The following is a 16,996-nucleotide window of genomic DNA, read 5'->3' as shown; positions in this document are numbered from 1 at the left end:
AGCCAAACACAAACACAAGCAGCAGATTGAGGAACACTTCAACTCTGCTGACCCAAGGCACATGTGGCAAGGGATCCAGGCCATCACTGACCACAAATCACCCAGCACATCACCTACTACCAGCTCAGCCTTACTCCCAGACGAGCTAAATCACTCCCATGCTTGTTTTTGAAAAAGGGAGGATGGAGCCCATGCTCAAGGCTGAGCTACTTCCAGACGAGCAGCCACTCACTCGCTCCACCTTGGAAGTGTGTGCTACTCTGAGTAGGGTCAATGCATGTAAAGCAGCTGGCCCCAATGGCATCCCTGGCTGGGTGTTTAGAGCCTGTGCAGAACAACTGACTGGAGTCTTCACTGACATCTTTAACCTGTCCGTAGCTCAGGCAGTTGTACCCACCTGCTTTAAGTCAGCTACCATCGTGCCTGTGCCTAAGCACTCTGCTGCAGTGACACCCAGTGACTTTCGTCCGGTCGCACTCACCCCTATCATGTCAAAGTGCTTCGAAAGACTGGTCCTCACCACCTCCAAGAATGTCTACCTCCCACTCTGGATCAACACGGTCAACAGAGTGCGCCATCTCCACAGCGCTTCATTCTGCTCTGACTCACCTGGACACCTCCAACACTTAAGTCAGGATGCTGTTCACTGACTTTAGTTCAGCATTTAACACAATCAGCCCGTCCAAGCTAATCTTCGATCAGTGGTAATGAAGAAGCATCCAGAAGGTGCTTCAGGTGTCTTAGTGCCTGAGAAATAGCTTCTTCGCTGTGTCTGTTTCGTTACTGAACAGCTGATCACACTGATACACTGTAATATCTGTGTACATTTACTTTACTTCACTGTTATTCACCTGGCATCTTTGTACTATTGAAATAAAAAAACTGGTTTTGCACTACCGTACATTTTTATCCTGTACATAACAATATGTATAATATACACATACCCATCTGTATATCTTGTTTAGCATGTTAATTCGTAACATATCTTCATTACTATACATTGATTGTACATACATACTGTATATAGATCTTTTTTTTTATACCTATTTATAATTCCTACTACACCTCTACAAAAGACATCAATTCTCCTGTACCTATCACCCCATAGCTGTATATCCTTATTGTAAGTTACTGTAAATATACCTCTTATGCATTTCTGGTTGGATGCTAACTGCATTTTATTGGCTCTGTACATGTACTCGGCACAATGACAATCTAATCTAATCTAATCTAATCTAATCTAATCTAATCTAATCCAATCTAATCCAATCTAATCTAATCTAATCTAATCTAATCTAATCTAATCTAATCTAATCTAATTATCCTGCTGAAGGGGTCCACTGCATTTAAAGAATACTGTTGCTATGAAGGCGTGTACTTGGTCTACAACAATGTTTAGGAAGGTGGTGAGTGTCAAATTAACATCCACATGATGCCAGGACACAAGCTTTCCCAGCAGAACATTGCCCAGAGCATCACACTGCCTCTGCAAGCTTGCCGTCTTCTTATAATGCATCCTGTTGCCATTTTATCCTCAGGTAAGCAACACACACACCTGGCTGTACACATAATAGATGCTCACGTGACCATTGTAGGTGCTTTCAGTAGTGGATATGGATCAGCATGGACAATGTGACCAGTCTGCTGCTACACAGCCCCATGCACAGACTGTGATGCACTCTGTGTTTTAACACCTTCCTATTATAGCCAGCTTTAACTTTTTCAACAATTTGAGGAACAGTAGCTCTTCTGTGGGATCGTACCAGATGGGCTAGCCTTCGTTCCCCACAGGTATCAATGAATGTTGAGCACTCGTGATCTTCAGGCGGTTGTAGATGCTTTGATCAAGTCATCTAGCCATCATTATTTAGCCCTTTTCAAATATATGACATAAATATATAAATATATCCCACTACAGGTGCCACTGTAACGAGATAATCAATGTTATTCACTTCTTGTCACTGGTTTTAATATTATCTTGATCGGTGGGAATTTTAGATCAGTGTCAATAACTAAATCAAAGCAAATAAATATGGAATGTGATTTTTAATCATGAACAGAACAAATCTTGCTGAAGTGATTCTGATTCATTTTTGATTTAATGACCATTACAGACTTGATTTAATGAAACCTGGAATATAAATATTTATAATAATTATAATATATAATTTATAATATAAACACAGAACAAGGGAAAATGGAAAAAAAATCCAATATATATAAATAATAAATAAATAACAGGTATTTATATATATAAAAAAATGAATATATATATATATATATATATATATATATATATATATATATATATATATATATATATATATATATATATATATATATGTATTTGTGGTTATATATATATATATATATATAACATATAACATATACCTGTTATAAATAAATAACAGGTATATATATATATATATATATATATATATATGTTATTTTTAATTGATTTCTCAATTATTAAATATTAAATTCAGAGGTGGACAGTAAAGAAGTACATTTACTTGAGTACTGTACTTAAGTACACTTTTTGAGTATCTGTACTTTACTTGAGTATTATTTTTTCTGGATACTTTTTACTTTAACTTCACTACATTTGAAAGACAAATACTCTACTTTTTACTCCACTACATTTCTGTCAATGTCATTGAGTAGAAAGTAGTTACATTAATCATAGGATGATTTTTTTTTTCACTCTTGTAGCGTCATGTGTTGTAAAGTTCAGTGGTTTTCCATCATTTTTTGAACTCAGTTGCTGACAAAATGGACGAATATATGCTTGGTATATTATACACCACCAACGCATTGGTAATGATGTTAGTTAACACACAAAAACGTATGCTGTGTCCAAATTCTCATACGATGTGTCTTAAATGGTATTCAAAAATAGAATTAGTATGCCCCAAATCATAGTATACTGAAAAGAGTATTCCAAATATTCCTGGATGGTCTACTACTTCCGGTAGAAATTCAAAGTGCAGAACAATGCACACTCTAATGGGTAATATTGCCCACAACACACTGCACACAGGAGGAAGGATCCTGGACAATGGTGTAAATGCATATTAAAACGGTGTAAATGAATTGTGGAAATATATATAACTCTTTGTTAAAGCAGTGTTGCTGTTGGGTGGTTGTACAGCTACAGTTGTGTAGCTGGGTTTTAAAACAGGTTAGATTTTTTTTCTGACCAGTCTTCATTTACAGACCATTTGATTGAAATGTTCATGAGTGGATACACATAGATGTGTACAGGTACATCTCAAAATTTAGAATATAATGAAAAAGGTCAATATTTTTTGTCACTCAGTTCAGAAAGTGAAACCCATATATTATATAGATTCATTACAAATAGAGTGAAATATTTCAAGCATTTATTTCTTGAAATTGTGATGATTATGGCTTACAGATAAGGAAAACCCAAAATTCTGTGTCTCAGAGAATTAGAAGTTCAATATTGGAAAGTCATGGTGTCGCACCCTAATCAGCTAATTACCTCAAAACACCTGCAAAGGTTTCCTGAGCTTTTAAATGGTCTCTCAGTCTGGGTCAGTAGGCTACACAATCATGGGGAAGACTGCTGACTTGACAGTTATCCAGAAGACAGTCATTGAAACCCTCCACAAGGAGGGTAAGCTACAAAAGGTAATTGCTAAAGAAGCTGGTTGTTCACAGAGTGCTGTATCCAAGCATATTCATAGAAAGTTGAGTGGAAGGAAAAAGTGTGGTAGGAGAAGGTGCACCAGCAAAAGGGATAACTGCAGCCTTGAGAGGATTGTAAGGCAAAATCCATTCAAGAATTTGGGGGAGCTTAAGACGAATCCTAGACATGGCCTACAAATGTCGCATTCCTCGTGTCAAGCCACTCCTGAACCAGAGACAACATCAGAAGCATCTTACCTGGGTCCTCTTTTCAGATGAAAGTAAGTTTTGCATTTCATTTAGAAATCAAGGTCCCAGAGTCTGGAGTAAGAGTGGAGAGGCACAGAATCCATGTTGCTTGAAGTCCAGTGTGAAGTGTCCAGTCAGTGATGATTTGGGCTGCCATGTCATCTGCTGGTGTTGGTCTACTGTGTTTTCTGAAGTCCACAGTCAACGCAGCCATCTACCAGGAAATCTTAGAGCACTTCATGCTTCCTTCTGCTGACGAGCTTTATGGAGATGCTGAGTTCATTTTCCAGCAGGACTTGGCACCTGCCCACACTGCTAAAGGTACCATAAGCTGGTTCAATGACCATGGTGTTACTGTGCTTGATTGGCCAGCAAATTCGCCTGACCTGAACCCCATAGAGAGTCTATGGGGTATTGTCAAGAGGAAGATGAGACACCAGACCCAACAATGCAGATGACCTGAAGGCCGCTATCAAAGCAACCTGGGCTTCCATTACACCTGAGCAGTGCCACAGGTTGATTGCCACCATGCCACGCCGCATTGATCCAAAAGGAGGCCCAACCAAGTATTGAGTGCATAGAAACGAACATACTTCTCAGAAGTCTGACATTTCTCTTTGAAATATCCTTTTTTTTATTGATCTTATGTAATCTAATTTTCTGAGACACAGAATTTTGGGTTTTCCTTATCTGTAAGCCGTAATCATCACAATTTCAAGAAATAAAGGCTTTAAATATTTCACTGTGTGAGGAATCTATATAATATGGGTTTCACTTTCTGAACTGAGTGACAAAAAATATTGACCTTTTTCATGATATTCTAATTCTTGAGATGTACCTGTACTTTTTTGTTGTGGGTGGTAGGAGTGTTAAATTAAAAATAAATGATTATACCTGTCTTTCTTTTTTGTCAATTCAGTTGTTTTAATTTCTATAGGTTTCTAAAAACATTCTAAAAGCTCTTAATTCCACAGAAAGTATTGCATACAACAATGCAACAATAATAAAACAATGTGTTGGCATTTACTTTTGATACTTAAGTACTTTTTAAAAACAAGTACTTCTGTACTTTTACTTAAGTAAAAATCTGTCTTTACTCCATTACAAGTAAAAGTTGTAATGTTTGACCAGTAGTATTTGTACTTTCACTCAAGTAAGGAAGTTGTGTACTTCGTCCACCTCTGATTAAATTCAGCTCCATGGTATAGCTTTATGCTAAAGGCTCTCGCGCCGCTGAGACGGTCAAATCTACATCTACGTAAAAGAGGAAGCTGTCTGGTTCTTTCCAAAATGGCGGCCACCATAGAGAACAGCAGTGCTGGAGCTGCGAATAAGAAAAAGCATTTAGGAATTCCTGAAGCAGTGTTTGTAGTGAGTAATCACTGGTCAGAATAATGGAAATGATGTGTGGAGTAAATACTGGTCTTTTTGTAAGCGTGGTCATGTTTATTAGAGTAGAGACCGTGGAGATTATCTGTTAGCTTAGCCCGTTGTGCTAACACGGTTCAGTAGCTGAAGTTCCCCCGTGTCCTTTTAAGGCTGTGGCTCATGCTGGCTAATAGGCTAAAGCTAGCGCTCGCCTTTATTATAAACCATAGACTTGGTCTTGCGGATATTTTTTCAGTTTGTGGTCGCTCCTGAAAACTCAGCCTAACTTTCATATAAATAATTATTTATAACTGTTAAACTGTTTTCTGGGTTAATTTCTCTTTAGGGTGTTATTGCTCTGCAGATCTGGGCTGAAATGTATGATATGATGAGAGTATAAAAAATGATAGAAGGTGAAAAAGTAAAACTATTTCCTAATGTCAATAGACAGGATGTGTTTAGAATGAAATTTTAGTGTGAAGGAGTATACATTTTCCATTTTGTGCTCTGTATTCTCAGTATAACTATATTCTATTGATAGTCCTTATATTTCAGTGTTTAAGAATACTATCAGTTAAAACCCCATTAGAGAGGAGACAGTACAGCAAGAAAGCAACACACAAGTCAATGGACTTATTTAAATACTGTAGTAATCATGTATTGCTTGGTGTAGAGTCAGGATTTAGTTTGAAGACGCTGAGCAACACCGAGTATCCAACAGTGCAAGCTTTACAGCACCAGGATTCAAGCTCACAACCTCCTGATCAGTAGTCCAGAGCTTTAACCACTGAATCACCAGTACCACACAGTGTAGTGTCCTTCTATACATGTGACGAATAGTAGGTCAACTCCAGCTGTAATAGGGGTGTGAAGGGAATGATGGTGTGATAAATATGACTAAAAATGTGTTTCCATCCTTTTCCTCAAACACACTTCATTTACTTTTTTTCTTTTGAATTGCAGTGGGCTGTGTCTTGCATACTATTAAATGTCAATATTGAAGTGGTGTATTTATTAGAAAGATTATTTATATTATTTGGGACAAAGCCCACATCCAGAAAGTTTGCTGAAAGACTGCTGTTCTCTTGTTCTGTAGGAGGATGTGGATTCGTTTATGAAGCAGCCCGGCAATGACACGGCGGATGTTGTACTGAGGAAGCTTGATGAACAGTACCAGAAATATAAATACATGGAACTCAACCTGGTTCAGAAAAAAAATGAGGTTTGGAGAATTTTGATTCTTTCTTGTGACAAATGAAACTGGAAGTCGAGTCAAACTCCAAACCACTCATCATTTCTGCAGTCAGTAACTCTAACGCTAAATGTCATGGTAAGATCTACGAAGAAGATTTTTTTGCTAGATATAAAAGCAACCACACCATGAATTGCAGTACACAGTCAGTATTTGTTTTACATTTGTGACATTAGGACATTGTGTGAAAAATAAACATGGGTGTTTTTTGTAATTACCACTGACTTCACACCAGAAGTGAACATAATTTTCTGTTTTATTGCATTTTTCTGGCATCACTTCACTGTTCCATCTGGAAATGCCTCTCCTGTCTAATCACAGCACTAAGATGTCCTCAATGGTGTGGTTAGAATCAGTGAAAAGCTTAAAAGTGTACTTTACCAGGAGATATTGCAATCCATATGAAGAAATATCTTTTATATTTACTTATTGGCTCTTTGGTTTTTGATTGCTACTGCACTGATGGTTAAATGCAAAATTATTACTCCAATATTCTAAACGTGATTCTAAAATCACTAAAATACTTGCAATTCACAGTTGCTTATGAAATTTCTTACTTTTAATAAGGGCTAGTTGCACTGTTTATCAGTGACTTAAGAGCTGTGTAATGAAGGTTTTGTTTTTCACTCTAGCAAAAGCAGCATACTTCTGTAAGCTGCTGTGAGACAATGTCCATTGTTAAAATGCTATACAAATAAGTTTGAATTTGATTAGAAGCAGAGACAAGACATGAATCAAAAGAAACCGGAAGTGCTGGGTTCCTCTCTCATGTTCATGACAGCAGAAACGTGTATTTAGACATAGATTAACTTTTATGTACACTACTGCTCAAACGTTTGGGATCACTCAAAAATTGTATTGTTTTCCAAGGAAACACACACACAATTAGTCTGAATAAAAAATATGACATGTCAGAGTTAGAAATAATGATTTTGATGGAAATGATGAATGATGTTTCCTGGAGCATCTCCCACAAGATGGATTGGCTTGATGGAGTCTTCCTCCGTATCTGAAATCAAGCTGAAATATGCAAGTGATCCCAAACTTTTGAGCAGTTGTGTATTTATTTTTTTATTTATTGATTGTTTCAAATTTTTCTGGAGTAAAAAAATTACCTTCCATAGGAAAATAAATCTGTTAGAAAAGAATTTTTAAAACATGCAGTGTCTCTATTATCAACTTTAGAGTCACATGTTCTCTTCCAAAACATAAAACGTACCAGATATTCATCAGTGGACACATTCAAGGTTTTTTCCTTAAATGTTTTTCTTTCATGTTCTGTGACTCTTTCTACGTATTTTCTGAACAACAAAATGTAAAAAAAACACAAACAAATCACTAAGGCTTCAGAAGGTAAACATTATATATTTCTCATTTTTGACAAGCTCCTACCATAAACTGTACAAGTTTTCCTTTTTTCATGGAATAATTAAAAAATGTTTTATTATTTAATCTTCTACAAATCCCTTTATAAATCCTAATGAATATGCTCATTTGGATAGTTTAATATTTTTTACTTGCATACTCATATCACACACTGTGTGTTTCTCTCAGTGGATGTGACTCTGGATCCTGATGCAGCTCATCCATATCTCATCCTGTCTGCTGATGGAAAACAAGTGACATGTGGGGACAGACAAAAGAATCTCCCTGATACATCAGAGAGGTTTCATACAAGTTTCTGTGTTCTTGAGAAGCAGAATTTTTCCATGGGGAGATTTTATGATGAGGTGTAGGTTTAAGGAAAATCTAACAGATTTAGGAGTAGCCAAAGAGTCCATGAGAGGGAAGGGGTCAATTACACTGAGCCCTGAGGATGGATTCTGGCCTATGGCTCTGGAATGAGAATCAGTATAAGGCTTCTGATGATCCCTCTGTTCCCCTCAAACTGAGAGAGAAGGTGGAGTTGGTGGGGGTGTTTGTGGATTATGAGGAGGGATTGGTCTCCTTTTATGGTGTGAAGTCCAGATCTCATATCTGCTCTTTCACTGAGAAACTATCCATACTTCAGTCCTTGTAATAATGATGGAGGTAAAAATTCAGCACCACTGATCTTCTCTCCTGTATTTAACACTGAATGAATTTCACCTCATAAATTTAATTATCAATTAATAAATGGTAAGAATAACAAGAAATGTTTTAATTTATTAGGTTAAAGCTACAAGTACATATTCCCATTTAAAATCCTTTAAAATTTATTTTTATACCTGTAATCCTATAGTCTGTTTTTGAGATTATTATTGTAGAACTTTGTCATAATAAAATAAAATAAAATATCAAGAACAAACCCAGGCCACAGCAGTTCATAAGAAACTGTAGAGCAGCATGAAATGTTAGAGCTGGTGTTATTATTTTAGGTTCCTGATCTTAGCTATACTCTGCTCTTTACTCTGAGAATAAGTGAACCCAGAAAAGTAATTTCCTTGAGTCTTTTGCAGCTACGTTGCATTTATATCATACTGTTATGGTACAGGTGTTTGATTCAGCAAGTTTCATCTGTACTTCATTCCTCACACTAGACCACAGAGAGAACTGGATTAGCTGGTACTGGTGGAAAGGAGGTTTTCTCCATATTATTTCAGTATATTACACATGGTATGGCTTTGCACTACAACAATGATGATAATCAATGTTTCTTTATGAACTCCGCAATTTTCATCCATATCCTTTAATGTTTAAGAATACAGGAGAAACAGATTTCACTGACACTAATCCTCACACTTGCCAATGGCAATGCTGTGGGGAGATGAATGGGGTTATCTGGAACCACCCATTGTATGGACTGGCTCTAGTAAGAATCCACCATTTTAAGTTTATTTACTCAAAACAATTTAACCACAAAAAATAATTAGATTTGAGTAAAACTAACACTATGAAATAATTTAGACTCATATGAAACATTTTCACCAACATATTAAAAATTAGTAAACAAAACTTTTATGGCTCAAGTAAGACTGACTTGTATGCATCAGTTTACGCTAATATTACCACTTAAGTTTCATTTACTCATACTTCTTCTACTAAGACAAGTTATTACAATCTAGTTATGACAACTTCAATCTTTATCAAGATGTCTGACAAAATGTGGGTTAGGAATCTTTTCTTTTACTCACTTGGGCTTCGCAAAAGAGTCCAGGCCATCTGTCTTTTAGTTTGGCAATGGGAGGAGCTGAATTCAGTTTCTTCATGCCTGAGCGCAAAGCTCCGCTGCATATGCTGATGGATTAGTATCATGTCTCTTCCTCTGATTCCTTCTTGAACTGCTCCACCATCTCAAGTCTCTGGGTCTCCAGGGTGTCCTTAGTTTGTCTGTGAGGATAACTGGGAAGAAAGTTGACTTCCCCTCTTCTTTTGGTGTTGGCCCTGGAGCCTGCACCCTCTGGATTGGTCCTGCTGCACTTTCCTGCATTTATAGCCACATCCTTTATGCCAGCTCTGCTCAGTTTGGTCCTGTAGTTGCCCATCTTAAAGCGCAGGCTGTTCTTCCAACCCTCATACCCTGTTTTGGAACCATTTTCCTTTAGACAGGGATGTTTGCTCATAAGAGCCTCTGCAACCTATTTGTTTGCTACTAGGATATGCTTTGTGCATATATTTCAGCAGCCATAACATCAAGTATATTGTGTTTTTGATCCCTAGTTAACCGGATCATTTTCCCCTCAGAGTTGACCCTTCTTAGAGCATACTCCACCTCATGAGAAAGTTGGAACCGCGAAGATGTCTGGCCACCGGCAAAGATGCTCTGCTGAATCTGTGTTATCAGACAGCAACACTGTGTCTTCTGTGCTGGTCAAACTCAAATCTGACTCAATGAATCTAATTATCTAAACAGTTGCCTTGGATGGTAGGTCCTCTATGTTAACTAAATTGTACAGGGCATTGTCAAACTCTGGGTCTTGAAACTGAAGGCGAAACTCGTAAGTCAGGTTCAGCTTATTTTTCACCTCAAATATTAGGGCATTTACAGTCTCAGGGTGAGAGGGCAAAATAAGCCTCTCGGCATTGACATCATCAAGGATGACTTGTAGTTTCAAAACTGACGTACATCATTTGAATTGCACAGAAGGGCCAGCTGAGTGGAGTGTAGGGGTGAGCGGTATTTTACTGGCAGATTAGCTAATGTCCAATAAACTGCACATACTTTGTGTATTTTCTTTGATGTGCCTAGAGGGTTTGCTATTTCAAAATCATCAGTATAGAAAATTATTGATAATTTCTGACCCTCCTCTGAGAGAAGCACATTTTCCTGGTAGTAGGAGCCATCACAGTATGACAAATACACCCCAGAAGAATGTGAACTGGCATTTTGTACTTTCTCAAGTTCATCTGTTTTTTTAGCAACTGTTGCAAAGATGTGAGAATGGGCACATACATATAGGTATGCTGTGATGACTCAATAAGATACTCTACAGGTTTAACAAATGGAAACCTCTCCTCATAATATGATTTTCTCCTCTTAGTGGTTGACAGTGGTCCCTCAGATGTAACAGATTTATGCAAAACATTACTCTCTGAAACAGCCTGGACAATCTCATTTTCAAGTATGTCAGTAGCAGGAAAGTTGTTTTTTCAATATGTTGATAACAGATTCTTTGACTACAGGTCCTGACAGTGAAAACAACTGATGAGTATGTTCAATGATTTCCTGTGTTGCCCTCTGTGATACATGAAGAATAGTTTGCATTTTCAAGAAGAAAGCAGCCAGATTGTACTCTAACTGCTCCGGTAAACCATCAGTGCTACTGGCTGCTATAGGGTTGATGTCAGTTTTTTCTGAAAGCTCTTCTGGGTCATGTTCAGTGTCACTATCCTGTGAAATATTTGGCACGTGTTGCACAACAATTGCTACATCAGTCAGATGCATTTTGACGTTCTCTGCACTTGTGTGCATTAAATGTGGAGTAGACATTAGTTCTAAACTTGCAGGCCCTGAATGGACATGGCACCATTTCTTTGTGTTACGTGCCCATATATGTCTCAACAAATGGCTGCTTAAAATCACATATTGGGCAATGAAATGCCCTAGAAATCACATGACTTTCTCCAGCTAAGGTTACCAATCTTTTTTCTGAATGTACTCTTGACAAATGAACCTTCAGTGAATTAAAAGTACTGAATGCACACATGCAATTATTATACAAGCAAGGTAAAGGTGAAACTGTGGAATACTGACCATGACTGAGCCTGTAATGTCTCAATAACTGTATTTTTGAAGAACATGAAAAACCACACAATTTACATTTCCACATCATTTGTGCCCTCAAAACAACCAGCGTAAGATATAAATAACAATAAAATTATGCAAACTTGTTTCGGTTAAGGTAGTAAGGTTAAGCCTAATAGAGGGTTTCTGTCCATGGCTTCAGTTGGTTAAGTGTCAGTTTTTCAACCGCTGAAAAAACACTGGATGTGACTGAAGCGCCAAAGAAATTAAAGTCTAACCGACATTATGGCTAATATTACCTTTAGCTTAAATACAATGTTTAGAAGCTCTCAAATATATTCATGGCCATTAGTCGGGTCATTTATTGTGTGCTTTCAAATTAAATTAGCATGAGTTATCTGGTAACCGAATGAAAACAGTGTGTGACTTGACAGTTAATGAGTTTGAAAGGCATGGGCTGGTGAGCTAGCTAGCTACCTTATTAACTAGTTCACATTAAAGCTAATTTCAATTTCATACTTTGGCAAACTATCGAAACTCGGCAGCCAAAGTTTCTTAGACGATGTCTGGCAGCGACTTTCAAATAAATTAGTTAAGAGAAACAAAAGTTAGGCCACTATGATTGGGCATGCTTTTAAGCTAACACTAGTGTTTGCCCTACTCAGTAAGGAAACGTAACACGTTTCAGCCTTTGCAGAACGTGCTTATAACAACATAAATGTAAACAGTGTACAAAGAAGTAGTAAAATAACAGAACAACGTTACCTACCGTATTGTCGCTTTTTTTCCGAGAGGGCAAACAAATCCTGTCAGCAACAACCACACAAAGCAGCACATAACGTCCTTGGAGCTACACCGTGTTGCCAGCTGCGTGTAGTCTGGACCGAATCGAACCGGTTACCTGCTGTGCTTCTCAGTGCCGTGTGCACTCAGGTGGAGCGAGAGGTTTACTGCACACATCACGTTCACTTTTTTTTTTTTTTTTTTTTTGGAGAAAACAACAATTTGGGTCACTCAAATACAAATGAGAACACATGTTTGTGTGTAAAACTAAAAAATCCAAATTATTACATTTACTTCTCAGAAACAAAAACAAAGTAAATTAAAGCAAGTACAAGAGAATGTAGAAACATGAAATGCCATATTTACTTAAAAAATAGTTTATTGATTTTCTGGTGATCAATTAATCAAAAAACTGTAACTGCTTTAATAACAAAACTGTACACAAATTGGTGATCTCCTCAGTCCCCTTTAAATTTCATATGAAAACAACTTCGGGTCTTTCCCGTATTTCAGCGCGTTCTTCAATCCGCAGACCAGGGCGTCACAGAGTGAGGATCAGAGGGCGTGTGTGTGTGTGTGTGTGTGTGTGTGTGTGTGTGTGTAGGTCTTTGGCTTGTTCAGTTCTCAAATGTTATACACATCTATGCAATACAGTGGAATGCTGAAATAAGTTTACCATCATATCCTGTTAGTCAAACCTTTATTTTAATTAATTTTTTTTTTTTTACTGTTATACCCTCATTATATTATATTATATATATACCCCCTTAAATGAAAATCCTAGAATCGTCCCTGTTTGACATAGATCAACTTTTATTAAATCATTTATTTATTTATTTTGTGTTAAAACTTTGCAACTTTTCTGGCTAGAGTTAAAAAAAACATTTACCTTTAATAGGAAAATAAATCAGAAGCATTTTTAAAACATACAGTGTCTCCTTTATCAACTTTAGAGTCACATGTTCTCTTGCAAAACCTAAAACATACCAGATATTCATCAGTAGACACACACAAGTTTTTTTCCTCAAATTGTTTTCTCTCATGTTTTGTGACTCTATGTGTTTTCTGAAAATTTGCAAACACATATGAAACAGTAAGGGTTCAGAAGGAAAACATTATATATTTCTCATCTTTAACAAGCTCCTACCATAAACTGTACAAGTTTTATTTTGTTCAAGGAATAATGTAAAAAATGTTTAATTATTTAATCTTCTACAAACCCCTTTATAAATCCTAATAAATGTGATCCATAATTTAATATTTAATATTTTTTACTTGCGCATTCATATCACACACTGTGTGTTTCTTTCAGTGGATGTGACTCTGGATCCTGTTACAGCAAATCCATATCTCATCCTGTCTGCTGATGGAAAACTAGTGACACGTGGAGACAGGCAAAAGAATCTTTCTGATAAACCAGAGAGGTTTAATGCAAGTTTCTGTGTTGTGGGGAAGCAGAGTTACTCCTCAGAGAGATTTTATTATGAAGTGCAGGTCAGAGGGAAAAGTAGGATTTAGGAATGGCCACAAAGTTCATTAACAGGAAGGAGTGGAGTCAATTTCACTGAGCCCTGAAGATAGATTTTGGACTGAATCAGTACAGGGCTTGTGCTGGTCCCTCTGTCCCCCTCACACTGAGAGAGAAGGTGGAGGTGGTGGGGGTGTTTGTGGATTATGAGGAGGGTCTGGTCTCCTTTTATGATGTGAAGTCCAGATCTCATATCTACTCTTTCACTGGTCAGTCTTTTACAGATAAACTCTATCCATATTTCAGTCCTTGTAATAATGAAGGTGAAAATTCAGCACCACTGATCATCTCTCCTGTATTTAAGACTAAATGAATTTCGCCTCATAAATTTAATTCTCAATTAAATGGTGAGAATAGCAAGAAAAGCTTATCAGTTTAAATGTACATATACATATTCCCTTTTAAAATCCTTTACATTTCATTTTAATACATGTAATCCTACAGTCTGCTTTTTGAGATTATTATTGTGAAACTTTGTCATTACAAATAAAATATCAAGTTTAAGATATAGTTTACACTGAACTTTACTGCAGAATCTAATATGGTCACTGTTGTTGTCTTTCGACTGCTCCCTCCTTGGGGTCAACCTGGGTTCAGATCATCCGATCCACATATTTGATTTGGCACAGGTTTTACACTGGATGCCCTTATGCAGCTTTCACATTTTATTCTGGGCTTTGGACTGGCACTGATTCCCTCAGTAGCTTGGTTGGTTTCCTGCCCAGGAACCAATCCCAGGCTACAGCAGTTCATGAGAAACAGTGGAGCAGCATTAAAGGTCAGAGCCAGTGTTCTGGTCTTCTAGTGGTTCAGTTCCCCTGTTTCTCCAGGTGAACTGTGTGCATGTGTGAAATCATTAGGTCAATATGTGCTAATTTCATTATTTTGTATTCATCAGCGTAAGGTAAAGTTCAGGTTGCCTGTAAAATAGTTTGCAATTAAATACATGCACAGAATGTTTTGCTATCAGAGTCCAGGCACAGAAAAGTGGTTTCCTGGAGTATTTTGCAACTACATTACATTTATATCCTACTGTTGTGGTACAGATGTACATTCATAACAGTTTCATTCAGCAAGTTTCATCTGTACATCATTCTTTTACACTAGACCACAGAGAGAACTGGGTTAGCTGGTACTGGTGGAAAGGAGGTTTTCTCCATATATTACAGTATATTACACCCAATATGGCTTTGCACTACAATGATGAAGATGATAATCTATGTCTCTTTATGAACTCTGCTATTTTCATTCATATCCTTTGTTTAAGAATACAGGAGAAACAGATTTCACTGACACTAATCAAAGGTAGCTTAGAATTAAAATACTACAGTGAAGCTAGTAATGTGTCATCTTATCACACATCACCCCAGTTGCAAAGCTGGGGGAGTGACTGTTAGAGCCATAATAGACATTATGTAAATATGAGTATATTGAAGTATATTGTTAAAATTGTTATTACTGCATTCATATTTTTTATGACCTTTTTATGATATTTATACTGTTATTACATGTGCTGTATTATGTCCTAATTACTGTAACTGATGAGGTGACTAAGACGTCATATCCGGGTCAGTGGTGTAGCAAGCAAGAGACGGAGCAATACAGTTTTTGACCATTGTTCCATATTCTGTTGTTATATAAGTTTAAAAGATTGTTCCTGCTTTGAAGTACAAATAAACGGGAATCAAAAAAGGAATATACCGACTTGGCTGAGTTTGTCGCGTCAGACTGGTTGCATAAAATGAATGGTACATACGCAAAACGTGGATCATTAGGAGTGCCATTATAGTGACTGCCATTAGTACACTGTATTCAGAGTATAATATGAAATGCATGTCAGTTAAGTTACAGACCTGCAGTTCATTGAGAAACGAACAGTGCAAAGCTGTAGCCATTATCTGTAACCATTATATTAGAAATTTTAAAAAGGCCTGGATTCCTTGTGTTTTCTGTGTGAATGAAAGAGTTTAATAAAAATTTGATGAGGCAGTGAGCCATTCTGAATATCTTTTGAATAAAATACTCAAATGAATAAAATTACTTGCAATGTCACTGCTGTGGACACAAAAAAATGCAATAAAAAGAGAATATACTATTTATAATTAAACCATTTTTATGTTTAAAGTTTGTAACCACTATTTTCAATTATGATCAAATTAGCACATGTAAAATGTGCCAAATTAATGTTAAAAATGCAAATACATTAAGAAATCTTGTGAGGATGTTGTCAATTGGAAGAAACTATAATTGTTGCATTTTGTTACATTTTTAAAATTGGCAGAATTGGCAGAATTGGCTAATTGGCAGAATTTCAGTGGCTTGAGTTTGATCCTCATTTCCTTTTTGGACAGAGTGTGGAGATTTACTTATTTCTTATACTTGGAGTTTTAAAAATAATTAAATCAAATCATGTTAGATGTATGAAACCAAATTATCTAAATGTAATTCTGTGCAATCACATGGAACTGATATACACATTTGAATGCAAGTTAATATTATGTTGTTTGTCATTCCTGATTGGGAAAGACTCTCAAAATGTGTTATTTAATTTCAAATAGATTATAGGCCTACCTAATATCTTACAGGATTAGAAGCTAATATCTAATTTCTAATATCTTACACTATCAGTATAATTCATACACTGCATTACTACTAGCAGTGACATAATGTAGAGTGAGATAAGCCAGATGTTCAACAGAACAAAACTTTTTGTTGACTGTCATAAGGTTCAGCCTCATTGCTGGTTTAACAACATTTAAAACTGCTATACAACAAAGTCTGTCTTTTTCTCTATTAATCACAAAATCTCTTTTTTCTGCATGCTGTAATTCAGAGCATCAATCTTTAATTAGTCTAATTTAAAGAGGAGGTGGAACATAAGGAGGTTTAATCATTTCATAGTAGCTGCACACCTGCAGATGATCACAGAGACAGAGATACAATTATCTGTTTATATTTGAGCTTTTCATGATAATTCACTAGAAAATAAATATCAGATGAT

At 36.6% G+C, this 16,996-nt stretch overlaps 1 protein-coding gene and 1 long non-coding RNA gene across 5 annotated transcripts in view; both read left to right on the top strand.

Annotated features, from left to right (window-relative positions):
• The window catches only part of LOC131355598 (butyrophilin subfamily 1 member A1-like), a 98,793-nt gene that overhangs the window by 40,460 nt on the left and 41,337 nt on the right, over positions 1-16,996 (top strand). The window lies entirely within an intron of this gene.
• Positions 5,117-15,702, top strand: LOC131355603 (uncharacterized). 2 transcript variants are annotated; one of them, XR_009204874.1, is made up of 3 exons: positions 5,117-5,271; positions 6,365-6,598; positions 8,075-15,702. It is a non-coding gene; the product is annotated as an uncharacterized LOC131355603 (long non-coding RNA). The 2 variants fall into 2 exon arrangements; XR_009204875.1 differs by having other exon boundaries at positions 6,365-6,490; positions 8,075-15,701.

The sequence above is a fragment of the Hemibagrus wyckioides genome, linkage group LG07, assembly GCF_019097595.1.
Source record: "Hemibagrus wyckioides isolate EC202008001 linkage group LG07, SWU_Hwy_1.0, whole genome shotgun sequence".
Classification (NCBI taxonomy): domain Eukaryota; kingdom Metazoa; phylum Chordata; class Actinopteri; order Siluriformes; family Bagridae; genus Hemibagrus; species Hemibagrus wyckioides.
Note: the sequence above shows the minus strand (reverse complement) of the source record. Positions and strands in the feature narration are given on the sequence as shown.